The 22,211-nt window shown below is 43.2% G+C and overlaps 1 long non-coding RNA gene across 1 annotated transcript in view; it reads right to left on the bottom strand.

Moving 5' to 3' along the window:
• The window catches only part of LOC308303313, a 468,570-nt gene that overhangs the window by 64,506 nt on the left and 381,853 nt on the right, over positions 1-22,211 (bottom strand). The window lies entirely within an intron of this gene.

Raw genomic sequence — 22,211 nt, 5'->3', positions numbered from 1 at the left:
TAGCCTATTGAAGTACAAATTACAAAGTAGGTTTCTTTTTAGGCTACACTGATATAGACTGCTATAGAAATGTAGATATTTTGAAAAGAATGTCACATCACATTCACAATATGTGCCATGTCTGCCATGTGCAACTTCAAAGCCTACAAGCCAAACAGAAATGCAACTGTCAACGACAAAAACACAATTAATTTATTAATCGCAATTATTTGAGTGACAATTAATCGTCATGTAAAATGTCATAATGGTGACTAGGGCATTCACGAATAGTGATTTTTAGACAGTATTCGAATTAATCGACTTCAAAGTATTCGAATATTCGACACAACTCGCCAAACTGTCAAACATTAAGTAAGCAAGAGGCGAACATTGTGAAAATAGCCGATCTACATGCTCACAACTGAGCATGTAGATCGGCTATTTTCACAATATTTATCTGCAGAACCGAGTCACATTAAATGTAATACCTACAATTCCAAGTGCTTGTCAGGGTGGGGGTCCCCAGTTCAAATTTGTTTATGTTGGGGGCCATGGCCTAAAAAGGTTTGAGAACCCCTGGTATAGAGCATTAAGAAATTCATCCACCAGGGGCATTGACAAAAAGAGAAAACAATAAAAAATATAATAAGCGAATATTCGACTTCGGTGAACAACGTTGAATAGTGACTTTGATATTTTCGAATATTCGAATATTTGGTGAATGCCCTAATGGTGACAGCCCTACCATGTTGTCGGGTGGAAACCTTTTATGTCCAAAACCGTTTGTTTTGTATTTATCATTTTAAAAATGATTTAAACTAGTGAAAACAGCCGATCTACAAGTTGTGTGCTTATAGATCTGCTGTTTTCACTACTTTTGTGCGACGGCCTTACAAGATGAAAATTACACATTTGAAACTTGGAGATACAAGGTTTCTGCCCGACAGTGACGATATGTTGCCTCCTCTCAGCCCGGGCCATGAGAAGCAGCCTGCAGCAGAAAGGATCCAGCAGATCAGTCAGCAGGATGAAGTTCCTGTCGTCCTACCTCACTGAGCTGATGAGGTGTGATACCATCGTGATAGAGAGCGCCGAGCTCATGCAGTTCTTCATGCCCAGGAACCATGATCTGCAGCCGGACTTCACCAAGAACAGGCAAGACATTCCAGTTTGTCCGTCCGTCTTTGTCATTGTTGACACGACCAATTACTGTACATCGTACCATAGCAACAGATCTTGAGCTAATCTATTGGTTCACAAAACTTGCTTCTGTCTGTCCCAGAGGCCAGGGCTGGATTAACTATTGGGCCGGTGGGGCCGTTGCCAGGGGCCCTTGGCTCTCAGGGGCCCTTGGGGGAACTGGGCCTCGTGGTCATTGACAATTTACTAAAAATAAATGTATACGTTAATTAAAAATCAAATGTGTGGGCCCCTCCTTGCTGTCTACAGGTGCTTTCTTGTCCCACAGATGATCATCATGGCTTAAAATCCGAGCGGGGCAGTGCGCGTCGGGAGGGATGGGGGGTTATGGTGGAGTGTGGAGGGGCCCTAAAGAATTATTGGCCAAGGGACCTCGCAGGGGTTAATCCGTCCATGCCGGAGGCCGCCCGACTGAACTGCCTAAAACGTATTGGGATGTGTCCCATATAACCCAGGGGTGTGTAGTGACAAGTATTCACAAAACATGTGTCTGTCTTTCTGTCTGTCTGTCTGTCTGGGGGCATAACTCGGGCACAAACGACCTCCAAATCACCAATATCTGTATAGCCTATGTCTGTCGGATCTGCAGAGTACACATCAAACTTCCATCTGTTTCTTGTCGCTGGCTTCACTTATTGGCCAACCCAACCCATCCGTTTAGTTAGTGAGTACCTCACTGGGTACTGAGAACGGGCATGGCGGGTACTCTGATAACAAGTTCAACGTGTGTGCATTCCCGATTTGCGTGGCCCGGTCATTGGTCATGCGACATGACTCTCACCATACAAATGGAAATAACATCAGAAAATAAAAGGCTGGAAGATGCCTGTTTGTTTAATTTGCACGTATTTATTTTGTGTTCTGCACAGAAAGTGCACAGTAAAGTTCTTTACTTATTTTATAACTCTCTGAGTGAAATTAACGCTCAGGATCTACTACAGTATGTGGGAGCCATCGCTGCCCTATTCGTCTTTATTGACTCCCGTGTTTGACTGACCATTTTGACCTGACATGTGTCTCCACAGCATCATGATGCTGCTGTCAGAAGACCTGTCTGACGGGACGGACGTAACGGCTGGCATCCGCAGAGGCAGTGTCACATATCCGTTTGTCACTCAGACGTACCGCTGTGTGGCAGACTATGAGACCAAGGACACCAAGAACCTCCCATTTAAAGTCACTGTGAATCAGAAGCTTGACGTGCTCATTAAAGACCCTAACGGTAAAATACAGACTCTTCATTTAACACTGAGATTTATCCAAATTGACAGCTACATGTGCACACACATAGTTACAAAAGGATGAATTAATACTAAGGATTTAACTGTTCAGGGTGCATTGTTTGTAGTCTTACAAGTGTGTAAAGTGGACTTCTAACAGACTATTTTGAATTTCAACACACATATTTTGTAAATGTTCAGACCTTCGGTGACAAAGCAACAGGTTAGGTTAAGTTATTTTCAATGGAAGCTGGTATGAAGCCACAAACCTATATGCCAGCCACTTGCAAGATGCTGCAAAACAAAAGTTTAGCTGGCTCAAACCAGTAATGTTTTCGTTTCACCATTTCCACATGCCCTTCTCTCTCCTCACAATTATCTGCTCTGTTATGTAGTGTTATATAAACTCATTCTCATTCAAAGCGCATTCAAAAACTCATTCAAGCTACAAAACATCCAAGCATGGATCTACATTGCTGCAGAGTCCCTGTTAAGTATTGCCACACTGCATAACTGAAAAGGGTAGGGTTAAATAGCACAGGGAACTCAAACATAACGGAGCAGGAGAGTGGAAATGGTGTAGAAAAAAAAAAACATATCACTTGACTTCACTGCGTCATTGGAGCTCTATAAATAGTTGTATCCATCTCAGCTTATTTTTGTTTCACATCATTGCACCCGTCATTCAACGACAAGTGCCAGGCATCAGTTTATGTAGGATTCCATTGAAAATGACTTGGAGCCTCTTGCTTTGTCGCTGGCACTCGCTGCTGTGAACGTGAACGTATAGCATTAGAGTTTTGTTTTTCATTAACCACTTTAGCCCTGTATCATTTGTCGCATAATGAATAGCTGAAGATGGACAATATACAAGCTCACAAAGTATCACAGTGAGCTTGTAGATTGAATGTTTTAGCCATACTAAAATAGGGATGGTCAGTTGTAGCGCTGCCACATATGTATGTTAAGAGAAAGGATTTAATTTAATTTAGTTAACTATTTAATATCTGACTGTTACACAGTTAAAAGTGGTTAACTGTGTAGGTTTCATTTGACCGTTGTTATCAATGCTTTCTGGGCCAGTGAGTTTCAATAAGTGTGTTTTGACGAAAATACAAAGTGCCGGTAAATCTTGTCAGGCGGAAATGAAAACATAATCTCGGGCAATCCGCGGCCTTCGGCTGTCTGGCCTTTCGTGAGTCCGGCCTGGCGGAGACAATACATTAATTGATCTGTGAGAGTGTAAAAAATGTCCGTAACATTGTGTTGTTCTTCTTGTCACTTGTCACACGGTGACAGGCTGGTGGCTGGTGGAGCATGAAGACAGGCGCATGGCTTGGTTTCCCGCTCCATATTTGAAGCTCTCTCAGGAAGAGGATGACGACTGTGTTGACGACGATGATGGTGACGAAGAGTTCAGTGGTGGTGTTCCGAGAGGTGTGACTTCCGTGTGTTACAAAATCGTTGTCTGAACATCCAAAATAGGACCCTAACTTTTAGCTTGTGGCCCTTGGACCTTTGGAATTTTGCTGAGTGGCCCCTGGGCCATCTTAAAGGGGAAGACTACCCATTTTCAATATTGAACTTTGTCATTAAATAGAAAAAAAGGTTCCCCCCTTCTGTGTTGCCTAGAACTGGAGGATTGATTTTGGGGTTTGTATTGCAAATCACAACTTGATGACATCACACCGTTGTACTTTACAATACAAACCCCAAAGTCAATCCTCCAGTTCTAGGCAACACAGAAGGGGGGGAACTTTTTTTCTATTTCCACACAACTCCTCTAAGTTATATTAATGACATAATTCAATATTGAAAATGGGTGGTCTTCCCCTTTAAGTTGAGTAGCCCTGCGCTACAGAGATCATGGCAGTTTGGCCAATAATCCATGGGGTCGGCGATTCAAATCCCGGCTCCTCCTGTTCACATGCAAAAGAGTCCTTGAGCAAGACTCTGAAGCCCTAGTTGCTCCCAGTGAGCAGGTTGGTGCCTTGCATGGTTTCCTCTATGAATGTGTGTGTGAATGGGTGAATGTAATGCACAATCTATGTAAAGCGCCTTGGATAAATTGGCACTATACAAATGCACCATTTACCATTTTATCATATCGTCGTTGTCGGGTGGAAACCTTGTATGTCCGAAACCGTTTGTTTTGTATTGGTCATTTTAAAAATGACTTAAACTAGTGAAAACAGCCGATCTACAAGCACACAACGCCTCGCGCCTCGAGGCGTTGTGTGCTTGTAGATCTGCTGTTTTCACTACTTTTGTGCGACGGCCTTACATGATGAAGCAGGGCTTTGCTTTGCGAAAGAATGTACACATTTGAAACTTGGAGTTTTTTTAACCCTTTATTTGGCCTTGCCCCACAGCTGCCCTGTACTGTGCGGTCAGAAACTACTCCCCCAAAAAGCACGATGAGCTGTCCCTGACCATAGGCTCTGTGGTGGAGCTGCTGAGGAAGTCTGACAGCGGCTGGTGGCTCATCAGGTATTTGTCTAATGCAGTGGTGTGAAACTCAGTACATTTAGTTTAGGCCTAGAATTATTGAATGCTTTAACTATTGAAAAATAGCAGATATACAACCTCACAGGGCGGCACCGAGTGCCGCACTGCAAGCTTGTAGATCTGCTATTTTTGAAAAAGTCGTGAAAATGTGTGCAAATCTTTGAATATATGTATTTTCAAAGCGAACGTTTGTAACTCAAATTTTGCTTCTGGGGGGTCCCTGGAACTAAATATTTTGAGATGGGGGTCCGTGGCCAAATAAATCAGTTTGGGGGTCCTTCACATGAAAAGGTTTGAGAACCATTGACATAGTAGTCTCCCAAGAACAGACTAACTGAGCTCCAGTTAAGTGAAAAGGACCTTTTCTTTGACGATGGCTGGCCAGATTGCTGACAGAAACATAGGTTTTTCAAAAAACCTTAGAAGGATTCAAAAGACACTTATAGAATCGGGTCAAAATTCTAATTTTCACGATTTTTCAAAAATAGCAGATCTACAAGCTCACAGCGTGGCAATAGTTAAAGCATAAAATAATGATACACAATAATGTGTACCTGTTCTGAATGGGTTAGGTACTGTACAATTCTGAGGTACTTTTACTTTACTTGAGTATTTACAATTTGCAATACTTTGACTTCTACTCCACTACACCTCGGAGGCAAACATTGTACTTTTTACTCCACTACGTTTATTGAAAACTTGAGTTACTTGTTACTTTGATGATTTTGATTATCTTAACAAACGTACATTAACCACTACAGCCCATTATACATTTCGGCCATTTGAAAATAGCCGATCTACAAGCTCGTAGATCTGCTATTTTCACACACACACACACACACACACACACACACACACACACACACACACACACACACACACACACACACACACACACACACACACACACACACACACACACACACAAAATACTATACATAAGAAAACTTGAAACGGGACATCCTGCATAATGAGTACTTTCTACTTTTGGTACATTAAGTACATTTGGATGCCAATACCTTTGTACTTTTACTCAAATACATTTTGAATTCCGGACTTTTACTATATGTCTATGTTACAGTATGTTTGGGTAACTCAGTACGTTCATTGTAAGAGCGCTTGTTTTGTCGTTCACCACACACCAATCACCACCAGATGGCGACGACAGCCATTCACTAGTGAAGGCGCTGACGTCACTCGTTTGCGACTCTCTTTCTTTATTTACTAGCCTAGCTCGGCAATGTTTAGCCATTAGCTTACTATGAGCTAGGGAACGCTCCATTGTAGTCACTTGGACAGGGCGTTTATCGTGGGCTTGCCCAGGCCTTACGGCCTGGGCATAAATATAACGATTGCATTCACCACGGCTTCGTAACTCGCGCGGCGCTCCGCCGGCCGCGCGGCCCTGGCCCGCTCTTCGCGGCCACTTGCGCCTGCAGCGCTCGGGGGCGAAGAGCAGGACCAAGGTCCGCTGGCCTTCGCGCCGCTTGCAATGTCGTGGACAATCGAGCGGCTCCGCCTGGAGGACGTTGTTGTGGCGACCGCTGGTTCCGCCCCGTGCCGCACGACGAGTGCTCCGTTTCTCGACCGTACTGTTTCTCTATCAAAGCGTGACATCTACATTGCAGTATTGATACTTAAAGGAGTAGTTCACCACTTTTCAACCTGTCTTCATATAATAGGTCCTCACTAATGTTCATGATAAAATATCACAATTTTTTTCTACTCAGTCCTCCTAGGAGAGCTGTGGGAAGTTCAGAATCCATCATCTTGTGACATCATCATTTTCCCAAAAAAAGATTTAATCAATATTTTTGAAAGAAATATTTAGATTTTTATTATTGCGAGAACAATGGCTTCCACTTTAAAATTGCAACTTTTCAGGAATAGAAAGCCTGCAGTTTCTATAAACTGGATTGGCAATCGATGATGTCACAAGACGATGGGTTTCTGACCTGCCCACAGCCCTCCTCTGAAAAAAAAAGAAAAGAAAAAAGGTATTTTTGAGTGAGGACCAATTATATGAACATAGGTTGAAAAGTGGTGGAGTTCCTTTAAGTAAAATATTTGAGTACTTTTTCCAACACTGGTCTAATGGCACTACAAACTAAGCAAAAGAGAATAAAGACTGTTTATTTAAGCTTTTATAATGGTCTTACCACCTGAATTGGATTGTAAACTCAAATATTGCCATTAGCTGCGTGCAGTGGGTGGTTTAGTGTCCCCAGCATTGTGGACAAGTCATTTTCAAGGGAAGCCAGCAACACAAGGCTATAAACTGATGCCGGAAACGTGTCACTGTGTGATGGGTGTGACGCACTACGGATCAAAGTTGACCTGGACTCAACTGATCCAGAGCTCCAATGACGCAGTGCAGTGTCAATCAGTCATGTTTTTGTTTTTCTGTTTCCACACTCCCCTTCTCTCCCCCCACAACTCCTGCTCCATTCCTGAAAGCACAATGGCGCTTTGGTATATAGAGGTTTGCGTCGCATACTGTAGTTACCTTGCCCTGACGTAACTCCAAGTATTGTAATTGCAATGTCAACCTCCTGTTGATTTTGTGAAGATTGTGAAGAGAAATAAATACAAAATGTCGCTCGGCAAAACATTTGAAGACTTAAAAGATTTTTAAGTGAAAAAGACAATTCAAACGTTTTTTGAGCACCACATCATACACTGAATAGAGTTCACAAGATCGTAGATGTATGTGATATTTTGAATATTGAATCCTCTTCAAAACAAATATGTTTGAAAGTGATTTGCCTATAATGACAATCCTAAAATAGGGATGCCAGGTTGAAGGTGCTTAAAATGTATACTATTTAACTGTGTTTTATCAATTGAAACCTAATTTCCGCTGAATATTTATCTCTTTCAGAAACAAAACCAAAACAGGTTACGTTCCCTCAATGCACCTGCAGCCGTACAACAACCCACGAGCGTGCCTGCACAACCTGAAGAATAAGCTGCCCACTTCCGCCTTGAACTTGACAACTACCGATTCCCCCGTCATATTCCCCCGCGGTGGCAGCTACTATTCATGTTCTCATCACGACGAACACAACTCTCACAGTGCCTCCATTCAGCCCATCATGCATGGGTCAGCCGGGACCACCCCGCGACTCCACTCGGACAGTTCTCTGGACGGCCGCAAAAGCAGCGCGAGCATGGCGTCCGACTTCTCCACTTTCTCCACCGTCTCCATCCCGGGCAGCTGCAAGAGCCACATCAGCAGCACGGCGTCCATTTACTCTTCCATGAGCTCGCCGGAGAGTGGGTTCAGTACCTACAGTGAAGGCGGACGCGCCGTCCCGGATCTCTGCCCCGTCTACCGGCCCAGGTCGCTGCAGGAGCACCGTCAGAACAACCGCCCGGGCCTCGACTGCTCGCCCCTGTCCAGGATGGCGATGAGTGACGGTGGACGCACCTGCCGAGATCTCAGCCCCACCTACCTCCCCCACCTGTGCTCTTGTTCCGGTAGTTCCGATTCGGACTTGTCCAGCGGGAGCAAGGCGGAGCCGGAGGCCCCGAGAGTGCCTCCCAGGCCGAGGGCTCAGGACATCATGAGCCGCTGTACCACCATGACGCGAAAAGCGGCCCTGGCTTCCAAGGCCAGGATTTTGCCTCGACAAGACCGAGCCATACACAGTCGCTAAGGGAGGGGGGCGACAATGCTGGACACTCGAGCACGAGGACGAGGGTGCAAAGATCAGCGGATGGATTGTGTGTGACTGAGGGTGGGCTTAACTTAACAACCTACTACACAGTAAAGATCCTTGGGCAGCCTAAAGGGCTATGGTATGTAAGGGTAGAGAGAATGAGAGAGAGAGAGAGAGAGAGAGAGAGAGAGAGAGAGAGAAAGAAAGCGAGAGAGAGAGAGAGAGAGAGAGAGAGAGAGGTCTCACTAACCATGTTTCCATAAATTGTCAAGTGCATTTTACGCAAGCATTTGAAATGTTGCAAAAACAAAACAAAACCAAAAAAATACATAATCAGACATGATTCATCTACTACTTTTATGCGAATATTGGGAGTTTCGCATAAAATATGGATTCGATCAAGATATGCAGCTGCCCCTAATTCCCCATTCTGTCGAGAGATATATTATTTTACTGATTATAATACTGTAAATAATACTTTGCATGGCCTATGCTGCCAGGTTGGCAGGGGGGCTGTGTAGTGTATCCTTTCTAGATATCTTTGGTTGGTACAGTGCATGGAAGTGACAGGGAAGTGGAAATGAATGACAGGAATGGAAGACAGGGAGTGACAAGCAGTAAAAGGTCGTCAGGCTCGGGAAACAAAGGTGCGACTCACTGTCAGGCTACATTAGTGCCTTAGCGTTTTAACCGCTAGGCCATCTGCGACCCTGGGCTGTGATACTTTCAATTACATGCTTGCTCTGTGTCGTCATATCTCAATGTTTTATGTACAGCACTTTGAATTGTCTATAGAAACGGTCCGCATTCACAGGGTGAAGTTTCTTTAAATTGCCTGCAGCAGATGACCGCTGATGAAGGCCTGAGTGGCCGAAACACGTCAGTTTATCAGAGACTGCAGCTGCGGTAAATAAATAAAAGCTAAGAAAAACACCTTGTGAGTCCGGACTGTTTCTATAAACTGTTCACTTAGAGTCCGCACCCATCTGTCCTACTGCGTGCTCTATTTGGAGACACTTTCAATAAATAAACTTGCCTTGCCTTACGTCACATTATGCCTGGAATCTATTCATGGCTCGATGCATTATAAGCTTGTAGATCTACATTCTTTTGAAGAATGTTAGAAGGATGTGGCCTATGATGACATGCCCAAAATAGGGATGGAAGGGTTAGTGGTATATATACAGTATAAAAGTGGTATATTCTGCCTGTGGTATACTGCCTGCCGTTCCAGTAGGGCTGGGTGATATGGACAAAATCTAATATCAAAATGTTTGATCAAATACCTTGATATTAGCCTGGAATCAAGACTGATTCGCTCCGGGAGTTGACTTAATCTGGGACGCTTCCTACCATATGTGAAAGGGGCGGTCTTGGACACCCAGACACAGAGGAGTCTGATTGGACAATACATTGCCCAGCCCTAGTCCAGGCTAATTGGCTATCAGATCAGACAAGACAATCAATCAACCCTATCTGGGGCGCTGAATTGTGTTTTGGTTTTTGTTTTGTTTTTGCGAAGGAGTCATGTTGTGGCTGAGATGGTTTTGTTTTGTTCAGAGTTGACAAGAGATGAATAAACTGTTATGTCAATGTTCTATTGTCTGCATTTGTCTTTGGTACTTAATTCTGAACGCTGCTATTGTTAATCTAGAGATGCAAGTAAAAGAAAAAAACATATTTATTCGTTTCTGATTTAAATGTAACTGTTAGACAGTTTAAGTTGTATCATTAAAGTATGTACATCTATATATTGCATTTTCATTGATTGCGATGTACTGTATTATGAATCAATTATTAATAAATCTTTATTTATATACCAAATCTTAATTCACCAGTTTATTATTATTTATGGACATACAATATAATCAAACAAATATTACACTGCAATAATACTAGATTAAAATAGAAAAAAGGCCATTTGAACATTAACACAAACAATAAACACAAGTTCTCAAATCTTTTAACTTCAATGGCATTAAATGGCGATGAATCAGCGGCTGTTCAAACTGCCAGATCTGTAACCACCCTCTCAATCTGCTCAATAGTAACTACTTTTCTGATGTTGGTTGAGAGTGAGAGATTGGTTGAGTGAGAGAGATTAGAGAGATTCAAACAGGGGTGATAGTGCATGCACAAATCCACTCTAGCCCAGGTGCTGGACAAACGGCAATACAAGAGAAGAATAGAGTCCGCAACACTGGTAAATACTCAGCTCTGTTTTATTGCTTCATTGAAGCAATAAAACCAGTGTTGCGGACTATATTAGAGAGATTCAACACATGTATGCACTGGGTCAATTAGATAAAGATCAGTCCCATAATCATAATTCATAACAAATATGCATCATTTCTCTCCTCTTTTATATTTAAATATGTGGACAGAAGGGGCTAGGGTTATTACACTATAGGGTTATTACATATGTGTACTGTACACTACAGTAAATGGTTTTTGGAGGGGTTCAAGTCCAATAAAATGGAAAAATATGAATATCCATCCAGTCAGGGTGAAGGTTGACCATTTATTGAAGAAGATTCATCAACAGAGGAAAAGCATACAGCATCAGAGCTCTGGCCTACCTTTCTTTCCAAATACACATTATTTTTCCATGCTACTCTCCCACAGTTTTGGTGGCACGCACTTGGGCAATATGTCAAATGGACCGACTTCATCGGGAATCGAGTGCTTGCATTTTGATGAGAGATATGTTATATATAGTTTAATTTATATTCATTGAATAGATTTTATTCATTGACGTCCATATATGGACATTCCAAGATATGGGCTTAATATTGATGACACAGAGATCTCCGTTGTTTGGGACACGATCAACACAATCCTGAGTTATTTTTTGTGTTCAATCTGTGTTTTGAGATATTTTAGTATTTCAGCATGAATGATGATGCATTTTGCATCATATGAGTCATCATGCTGCATCATATGATGCAAAATCTTAACACATCATCATTCATGTCACAGCTTGTCTGTATGTGTTTATCTCTGTCTGTCACGCCTGACTCTGTGGTTCTATGCGGGTTTGTCGCTCTGACATCAAGCTCTGACGTCACGCTCTGGCTTGAAGTCGCTTTTATGCTCATATATGGAGATCGCTGTCCCATTGTCATCAATATAATATTAAGCGCATATCTGGGAATAACTATCATGCTCTGACATCACTGTGACGAATAACTGAGTAAGCATTTAAGGGGTCTCTCAGCATGTCTCCATGGATCTCCATATATGGGTACCAGTGGTCTTCATACATGGGTAACTGGTCCGACATACTTCACTGGCCAGATGGCCAAGACATGGCCATCGCTTGTCGCCCTGAGGCGTCTTGCTAATGATATCCTCTGCATAGAAGGCCTACTGTGTTCTATCCATCTGTCATTCAATTTTATATGGGATACATAAAGGTTTCCTATGTAAACTAGCCGAAAGGATTTCTTGGATCTCCTTTTAGTTGAGTGAACTGTACTGTCATGGAACTGTACCCTTTCTTATGCGAACTTCTAATAATCTCTTCAATCAATCAATCAATCAATTCCTATGTATTAAATTCATCAAGACATATACAACATAGCATACTGAACACTACTATACAAGAAATCATGAATACAAGGAGCAGTAAAAGTATATTTACAGACCCAGTGTTGAACAAGCATCTGCACTCGCTCAGTCACCTTTCCCCTGGATAATAAGGTTTGATAAATGTTTGCTGCATGGCACACAGTACACTTCAATGAAATATAGATCAAAAATGTGATTACCTTATTAGTACAGTAAGTCCTTTATTTACTTAGGAGGAACAATTAACAATATAGGGTTTTTCTTTCTTCCTTTTTTTACTTTCAAACTAATGTATCATGATTGTTTGCACAGTGTGTGTGTGAATGAGAGTGTGAGCATGCATGCAACAAGCATTTAGGCCTACTGTATGTGCGTGCGTTTGAGTGTATGTTTATGTCATCATCCCTGCAGCACTATTTCATGGAACTAGCGATGATGACAGGTGATGTGAACTTTGATTGATGTGAGATAATCTGTTGAATATGCTGTGCTCTACTGCGAGCCAAGGGAATGTACTATATAAACAGGTTATAAACCTGTTACCTGGTGTTATCATCATGGTATGTTTAATCAATTCTGTAATGTGACATCCATGATTGAATGTCTTTATGTCAGTTAACACTGAACTCTTTATAACCCAGTGAACTATTTTGATAACTGTATTTGGAGTGACATTCCATTTGCTCTGGCACGTGCAGGCATAGACATCAAAGGGGGCTTGAGCCCCTGCCCTTTTATCCTTCCCCTCTCCAGACCATGAATGTGCCCTCTCCAGATCATGAATGTGCCCTCTCCAGACCATGAATGTGCCCTCTCCAGACCATGAATGTGCCCTCTCCAGATCATGAATGTGCCCTCTCCAGACCATGAAAGTGTCCTCTCCAGATCATGAATGTGTCCTCTCCAGATCATGAATGTGTCCTCTCCAGACCATGAATGTGCCCTCTCCAGACCATGAATGTGTCCTCTCCAGATCATGAATGTGTCCTCTCCAGATCATGAATGTGTCCTCTCCAGATCATGAATGTGTCCTCTCCAGATCATGAATGTGCCCTCTCCAGACCATGAATGTGCCCTCTCCAGACCATGAATGTGTCCTCTCCAGATCATGAATGTGCCCTCTCCAGACCATGAATGTGCCCTCTCCAGACCATGAATGTGTCCTCTCCAGACCATGAATGTGCCCTCTCCAGACCATGAATGTGTCCTCTCCAGATCATGAATGTGCCCTCTCCAGACCATGAATGTGCCCTCTCCAGACCATGAATGTGTCCTCTCCAGATCATGAATGTGCCCTCTCCAGATCATGAATGTGCCCTCTCCAGACCATGAATGTGCCCTCTCCAGACCATGAATGTGCCCTCTCCAGACCATGAATGTGCCCTCTCCAGACCATGAATGTCCCCTCTCCAGATCATGAATGTGCCCTCTCCAGACCATGAATGCAGTTTTTACTATGGTGAAAGAATTGCAAATGCCCTCTTTCCATGCCATACTTGAAGGTAGTATTCAAGAGAAGTACCTATTACCTACCTTATGTTGAAAGAATTATTGAAAATAGCAGACCTCCAAGCTCACAACGCGTCGTGCTGCGACGCGTTGTGAGCTTGGAGGTCTGCTATTTTCGATATTTCCACCAAAAGGCCCTTTTAGAAATTTCAGCCCCTGCCTCTCTAACATTCTCTGCACCTCCATGGCTCTAACACACATATGGACAGAAGTCTAATACGTAATGTGTGTAACTGTGACTGGGAGTCAGTCACCTTTCTCCTGGATAAATAAAGTTTGACAAATTGTGTGAGAATTTGCGAACACATCCTTATGAAACCTTCCTCTGCTGTAATGAGAGGTTTGCAGTAGTAAGCCAAGGAAGAACAGAAATATAGGCTACTACTGTATAGGGCTTGGTGAGAACAGCCCTGGTTTACACTACAAATATTACAAGCAAATTGAAACAGGCTATGTTGAACTGATGCTGCCCTCTACTGGTAGCCAACAGAATATACTCTATATAAACATGTTATGTATGTTATCATAGCAGCCAGGGTGTGTGATTTATTAAATCTGAATGAATGTCTTTATGTGAGTTATAGATTGTTATAACATCAGTGAACTCAGTACTTTGACAAGTGTGTAATATTCGCATTGACACACATAATGACATAAGTCTAATAATACGTTGTGTAGGAAGGAACTGTGTGACTGAGTTGCCACCTTTCCTCGGCTCCAGGATTAGTGTGGGAATTTCTGAGCAACATGAAAATGTCTTCTGGTAGGTTTAATGGGAGGTTACAGGAGTAGTTCACCCCAAAATGACTTGTATCTAGTAATTACTCACCCCATGGAGACTTGAGTTTGCATGCACATTGCACAGTACAGCATTGGTTCTCAAACCATTTAATTTCCCCAGTTTGACATACATTATGCCACAGCCCCATAGTTGATTGATTGTTGCAGACCTGTAAAGGCATAGGCCTACCTGCCTGCGAAGAGCCAACCCTGACTTGTCTCCAATTGTTCTTTTTGTTGAAAGGTGATAGCCTACTGTGAGTGAGAGATCTAGCTCTTACCTATACACTCCGTGATACATTGTAATTGAATGCAATTATAAAGAGATACTCACTTTAGTAATTAGTGGTTATTATTAAATTCATCTTTTATTGCTTCAGTCATCAAATCAATTTTTAGTTTTTAATGGATCAAAAGCCTGATAAAAGTAGGCCTATCAAACCCCCAAAATAACATTAAAATCCCCCAGACCACCCGCTTGGGGCGTGGTCTAAGAAACCTTTGATCTTAATTAGTCTCATCAGAGCTGGCCACCTGGTAGCTAGCATAGCTGCTTGTTGCGTAAAGTTACAGTGATGGCGAAACGTCGCGGACCTTATAAAAGATACTTGGAACCAGGTTCCACAGCAGATGTTCCGAGGAGCACCAAGTACAGATGGAAATTAAAAGTAGACCTAACAGTTATGTTAAACTATTTAAGATTGCCTTGCTTTCATGTTTGATAAGATCAGAACAAAGCCTGCTTGCTTTTCTTTTTTTTAACAGGTTATTTCACTCATTCTGAGGATTTCAGTAAAACCTTTCTGTTTCTTTCCTTCTTACTTTAGGCCATGCAGACTGAGTCCCTTCAGGCAGCTGGAGGTGGAGGCCCAGAGGCAAAGACAGAGAGCCATCACTCTTGCCCTGTGCAGGAAGGTCAGCCAGAAGCTAGCCCCATATAGAACCTCACCCGTCGCTGCATACTGTTGTGCTCCGAGACGAGGTCCTATAAAGGTTTCCCCGTGGGGGGGTCGAACGCTTTTGATTGATTGATTGAAGAATTTATTAGAAGTTTGCAATAGAAAAAAGTACAGTTTCATGACAGTACAAATCACTGGTACAAGGTCAACTAAAAGGAGATCCTAGAAAGCCGAGGCTTATTTCCACAGGAACCACACTTTAAGTATCTCATATAACATTGAAAGACAGACGGATAGAACATAGTACTTTATCTAGGATAATATCAGTTTCAAAAGCATAACATCAAATACAAAAGGCAGAATACAAAGAAAAAGGGGGGGGGAGCATGGGGGCTTAGTCTATTTACAAGTCACGGGTAGCTGCTGTCTGAAGGTGACTTTTCATACCTATTTTGAAGGAGGCTAGGGATTTGCTCTCCTTTAGGGCTTGTGGAAGGGCGTTCCACATGTTGATGGTATAGCAGGAGAACGAGTTAGCGCCTTGTTTAGTGTTAAATCTACGCTGATGATGATTAGTGGAGCTGCCTCTGGTGTTATGATCGTGAACATCCTTGACCTTTAAGAAGTAGTTTGTCAGGTACATGGGAATCTTGGAGGTGTAGTGTATCTTGTACACCAGGCCCATTGCAAGATGCTGTACTCTGTCAGCTACTTTGAGCCACCCCACGCTTTCGTGGTGATGCTCGGTAAGGTGGGTCAGAGGAGGGAGACCAAGCACAACCCTAATTAGTTTGTTTTGGGCTGTTTGGAGCTTTAGCTTTAAGGCAGCTGGGGCGTCGCGATACCAGACAAGGACTCCGTAATCAATGAGGGGCCCAATAAGAGCACCTCCTAGTGTCTTTCGGGATTTAATATTGATCAGTGGGGCAACTCTTTGCAAGAAGCGAATTCGTTGATTGACTTTATTAATTACCTTGGTGGTCATTTTTTCACTGGATAGGTTAGCCTCCAGGATGCAACCCAGGTAGCAGATGTGGTTTTTTCTTTCTATCACAGTGTCACCTACTTTAATTGTGAAGTTCTCAACTAGGCTAAGTTTCTGACTAGATCCAAAGAGGATACATTCAGTTTTGCCTAGGTGAATTGAGAGTCTGTTGTCATTGAGCCAGGTGCAGATTTTGTTAAGTTCACAGTTAAGGGCCTTTTCAACCTGCAAAATGTCTCTGCCTGAGACTAGGAGAGCCGAGTCATCCGCGAACAGAAACAGATTGCAGTCACAAGCAGATGACATGTCGTTTACGTATATTAAGAACAACAGTGGTCCTAGTATACTCCCTTGAGGTACTCCACAGTTTACTGGGAGGGGGGGGGACAGGGTTCCGTTGACTTCCACCATCTGTTCCCTCCCCACCAAGTAAGAGTGCATCCATCTCACTGCTGTGCTATCAAGACCAATAGCTTTGAGTTTTTCGATCAGAATAGAATGATCGACGGTGTCAAATGCCTTCTGGAGGTCCAGCATGACCATGCCACAATATTTGCCATCGTGAATTTCACGTTTGATGTAATCATTCAAATAGATGAGGCATGTATCTGTGGAATGGGACTCTCTGAAGCCAGACTGGAACTCGTAGATCAGTTTATTCTCTTCAAGATATCTAGCCACCTGTTCATAGACAATTTTTTCCATTACCTTAGAGATGGAACTAAGGATTGAGATTGGCCTGTAGTTGCCAGGGTCAAGTTTACTGCCTTTTTTGTGCAGGGGGGTTACCTTGGCTAATTTGAAGTCCTGGGGGACATAACCCTGCTTGATAGATAGATTAATAATATGGGTAATGATTGGGGCAATGGTGGCAGCTGAGTCTATGAGAAATTTGGGGGCAATTTTATCATGGCCAGTGGCCTTGAATTGAGGTAGGGTGCGCAGTTTTTTAAACACTTCATCAGTTGACACCGTGGCAAGTTTAAAGTTCTCTTTGCATACCCCAAGGTTCCTGTAGAATTTCAAGATGTGCCTAACACCAAACAGCCCAGATGGAGCGGGCAGTTTATTGACCAGATTTTTGGCCATGGAGGTGAAGTAGATGTTGAGATTTTTGGCTACATCAAGACTATCCGTGAGGAGGGTTATGGGAGTTTGGATGGATATGTTGCTGGCTATGGATCTGAGTTTAGCACCACAGCCTAGCTGGGTTTTAAATAGCTTCCATAGGTCTCGTGGTTTGTGGATGTTTTCCTCAACTTTCTCATCCAAGTAGTTTTTTTTGGCAGAAAGGATTAAGGAGGTTGTCCGATTTCTCAGTTTATTAGCCTCTAAACTGACTATTTCTAATTTGGCTTTAAGGTGTTTATTGGGGCCTTTTTTGAGTTTGTGATTATATTTGCGTTTCTCAGAGTATTTTTTGTCTCTGAGTTTCATTGATTCACAGATTTCCGAATTCCACCATGGCTGTGAGCGGGCTTTAACCCTGACCCTACGCAAAGGAGCCACTTCGTCTAGGGTAGTGTTGAAAATGGATTTAAAGCCTAGCCAGGCTTCATCGACCTGAGTGCTAGCTAGTACTGGGGACCAGTCAGAATTCTCCAGTTTGTGGTTAAAGGCTTCGCTAGAGTAGGTTTTGAGGTTTCTAGCTTCAACTGTTTTGTGGCCGTCAGCTTTGGACTTATGTATTTTGCGGGTGCAGTAAATGATATCATGGTCGCTTAGACCACCACATTCAATAGTCCCACTCGCGGAGACTTTAGATTTGTCTGTGGTTACAATGAGATCTATGGTGGTTTGAGAGTTATCTGTAACCCTAGTTGGCTTGGTGATGAGCTGAGTGAAACCCTGTTGATTACATAGCTTATTGAACTTTTTGAATAGAGGAGCTTCTTTACGAAGCATGTCTGTGTTCCAATCGCCAATAATGTATTTTTCAACATTGTCCACCGGTGCAAGGCTCTCCTCCAGTAACTCATAGAAATCATTTTGGTCGGGCGGTCTATAGATGGCACCGATTAGTATGTTTTTAGCTTTCTTAAGAATCACTTCCACCCATACAGTTTCTAAAGAGCTGTGTTGTAGGTCAGGGCGGGGGATATACTTAATACAGTTATGAACATACATGCATACACCACCACCAAATCTGTTTCTATCATTTCGGATGACCGAGTAGTTGTCAATTTCGATCTGAGAGTCAGTGATAGAGTCATCAAGTTTGGTCTCTGAGAAGGTTAGAAAATGGACCTTACCTTCGTGAACCATATGCTTGATTTGTTCAAATTTAGCAAACAAACTGTTAATGTTTAAGTGCATAATATGAATACCTCTTTTCACAAAGCGGCTGGCAAAGTCCATGGCGAGGTCTATGGAAGTGTTCGCAACGGCGTCGGTGGGGGAGGGGGGGTTGGTTGCAGTCTCTGGGGGCTTCAGAGGGGGACAAAGGGACAAAGGGGTCTCCATGAAAAGTTGGGGGATGGGGTGGTGAGGGCCCGTGGTCACCGATTTAACCCAGGTAGAAAACAGCGCTCTGGCCTTCTCCGTTAGCCAGCGTGGAGCAGAGTTAATGTAGACTCTGTTCTGGGGTGCTGGGTCCATGAGGGGGTCCACCGGGTCCATGAAGGGGTCCGCCGGGTGCGTCTGCAGGTCGGGTGGGTCGGTGGGGCCGCCGGGGTCCGGTGTTGTGTGACTTGCGTTGATGATGCTGGTCTCGTGCTGAGCTAGTCATGCGGGGGCGATCGCCGAGGGTTCACCGGGGGTCCGTGAGCCAGGGGGTCCTTCGACGATCCGTGAGTCCGCGGAGGCGACTGCCGTGTGATCGTCGGAGGTCGGCTGGTCAGGACATCTGGAGTAGCCCGTTGTTAGTCCCTCAGGATTCATCAGTGAGGAGCTAGCTAAGTTAGCATCGTTAGCTTCGCTGATCACAGACAAAGAAGGATCTGCCGTCGTCAATCCAGCTGCAGTAGCGAGAGCAGCTAGTCTTCGGGTCATCTGTCTGGTAGCTACAGGCCCTGGATTCGATTCTATATCTCCTGATTGCAGTAATAATAAGAAGATCAAAGATCGACTCATACAACCATTCAGGGGTTTGTCCGCCTCCAACGTTGAGGTAGAAAACACTCTTCCCGAAATTGTATCCACAAAGTAACGGTAGTTCCGAGCTCCCAGACTGTGATAACCTAACCAGGGTCAATAAAACATGAACCAGGGCACGAAACAATCCGTTAAAATCGCTAGTTTTGTCATGCCGGCAATGTTTACAAGCCTGGAAGTTGCAGCCGGAATGGCAGCATTAGCGGCCCCTCTGGTCGAACGTTGCCCCAACCGTCGCTGCATTCGAACAGACATTCGACCAGAGGGGGCGCTAATGCTGCCATTCCGGCTGCAACTTCCAGGCTTGTAAACATTACCGGCTGACAAAACTAGCGATTTTAACGGATTGTTTCGTGCCCTGGTTCATGTTTTATTGACCCTGGTTAGGTTATCACAGTCTGGGAGCTCGGAACTACCTTTACTTTGTGGATACAATTTCGGGAAGAGTGTTTTCTACCTCAACGTTGGAGGCGTTCGACCCCCCCAAGGGGAATAGGACCTCGGCTCGGAGCACAACAGTATGCAGCGACGGGTGAGGTTCTATATGGGGCTAGCCAGAAGCGAGCCACAGCATGGCGAAGCCTCGCGGACCTTATAAAAGATACGTGGAGGAAGATGACACCGCAAATTATTCCAAGGAGTACCAAGTACAGTAACTAACTGTTAATCCAATATGTTAAGCTATACTTAATTGCTTTGTTTCACGTTTCATGTAAAATATCAGAACACAGCATGCCTGCTTATTTTCTTCTACAGTTTATTTTACTACCAATGAACAGTACACTGCACCTACTTCTCTTTCTCTCATAACTAACCTCTGAACTCCTTTACTTCCTCCCTATATTCCCCCCTCCATCTTTCTTTCTTCCTTCCCTCCCTCCCTTCCTTCCTTCCTTCCTTCCTTCCTTCCGGCAGTTGGTGGTGGAGGCCCAGAAGCAAAGACAGAGAGCCATCACTCTTGCCCTCCCCAGGAAGGTCAGCAAGTTGCAGCGAGCCACGACAGTTCTCAAGAGACAACTTGAACTGCCGCTCAATGCATCACAGTCTAGAAGGTTGGAGTGGGAGGAGGTGGAAAAGTATGATGGGAGATGATTGACAGGAACCATAAGAGAGAGAAAGAGACAAAGGCGTGTTTAAGTTTGGACTGGGGCAAGAGAGAAACTACCACCCTGCTCCCAGCCCCGTTCTGCTACTGTGCATAGTTCTACTGGACCAGGTCGTTTATTGGATTGATCTGGTGCCCCAAGTCCAAGTTATCTCCCGATTGAATGGCAAACTCGGAGCACTTTGGTTACCTGGAACTGAAGTTCTCATTACTGTGTGAATGTGTGCCTTCCCTTGCTAAGAATTGTTTTTAATAATATTCATTGAACAGTTTGATCATAATTCCCAGGAGAGGATACAGAATAAGGAATAGTACCTATACCTTTTTGAGAAAATAATACTTTCTGTGTTATGAAGATGTGTTGGTGTAAGAGGGGTGATCCCAGGAGATGGCTCTGCATGTGGAACTAAAGGATTCTAATGCAAACGTGAGCATGTAAGGATTAGTTGGTCTTACTAACATGGAAGTGCACAAAGTCAAATGTGGTATTATTTAGGGAGGAACTTTCTTCTAATAGTTGATGGTCCAACTGAGGGCTTTATCGTAAGAATGATTTGTTTTGTACACGTTTTGTACTTACCCTGCACTACCATTGCCTGCTCAATGCCCCTGAAGTCCTGTTACACTGTTACACATAAGAATTGTTACTTTATGGTTTGGTAGATGTCTGAATGATTTCTTGTGTGCCAATGTAGAATACTCTTTATGCAGTATTATTGAATGGAGACTTTCCTAGAATCTTCATACATCGGGCAAAGCTACTTAAAAAAGGTTGCATCCGAATAAAACTACACATGAAAACACCACTGTTGTACTTGGTTGTTTAATAATTACTTCCATACAGTGTACTAAATATACTACTGACAACTGATCTGTAAACAATCAAAGCAGCGAATACATAATCTCTTAAGAGTCTTTCACGTGTAAACATTGTCAAAAATAGTACAGGGGTCTTCAACGTTTTCAGGCCAAGGACCCCTTAGTAGAGAGAGAGATGAAGCAGGGACCCCCACAACCTGTTCATAGATTCCATAATAGTTTCATCGTTTGACAGCATAATCATCAGTGTATTTTGAATTCATGTACATGTGTGTTTTCAGATATTTAACCACTTGAACCGTCAATACTTAATAAACTTGACCTTTCACTCAGTACTTAGTCTGCTCTTTTTCCCCTCTACACCAAACCTTTGCCAAAAATAGCCGATCGAGGCGTTGTGAGCTTGTAGATCTGCTATTTTTGCTAAAGTTCTCAGAATATGGACGCTAGGGTTCAAGTCCTTAATATAAAAAAAGATTTCACTCAAAGATTTGGAGGACCCCCTGTAGTAACTCTGGGGACCCCCTAGGGGTCCCGGACCCCCTGTTGAAGACCCCTGTCTTAGTACATCAATCAACTCAGAGAGAGAGTACACATTCAAACGCAACCCTGAACTCTGCTTCAGAGGTGGCATTTCTGTTGACACTGTAAAGCCGTGACAATCTAACACATTTTTACAAATTGTTAAATTAACACTGAGGATTTTACTGTGTAGAGAATACACATCTATCGGATAACATTTGCCAGTATGTAGGAGGAATGGCAACAAAATAAATGTACTAATAATTATAATGTAATTATAAGTATAACATGTCTAAAAGTTTACATTGTGCTTTACGCAGCACATAAGAAAACAACAAGGTAAAATGTCACAATGACTAT

This window comes from Nannobrachium achirus (assembly GCF_963921795.1).
Source record: "Nannobrachium achirus genome assembly, chromosome: 18".
Lineage (NCBI taxonomy): Eukaryota > Metazoa > Chordata > Actinopteri > Myctophiformes > Myctophidae > Nannobrachium > Nannobrachium achirus.
This window is presented reverse-complemented; position numbering and strand designations above follow the sequence as displayed.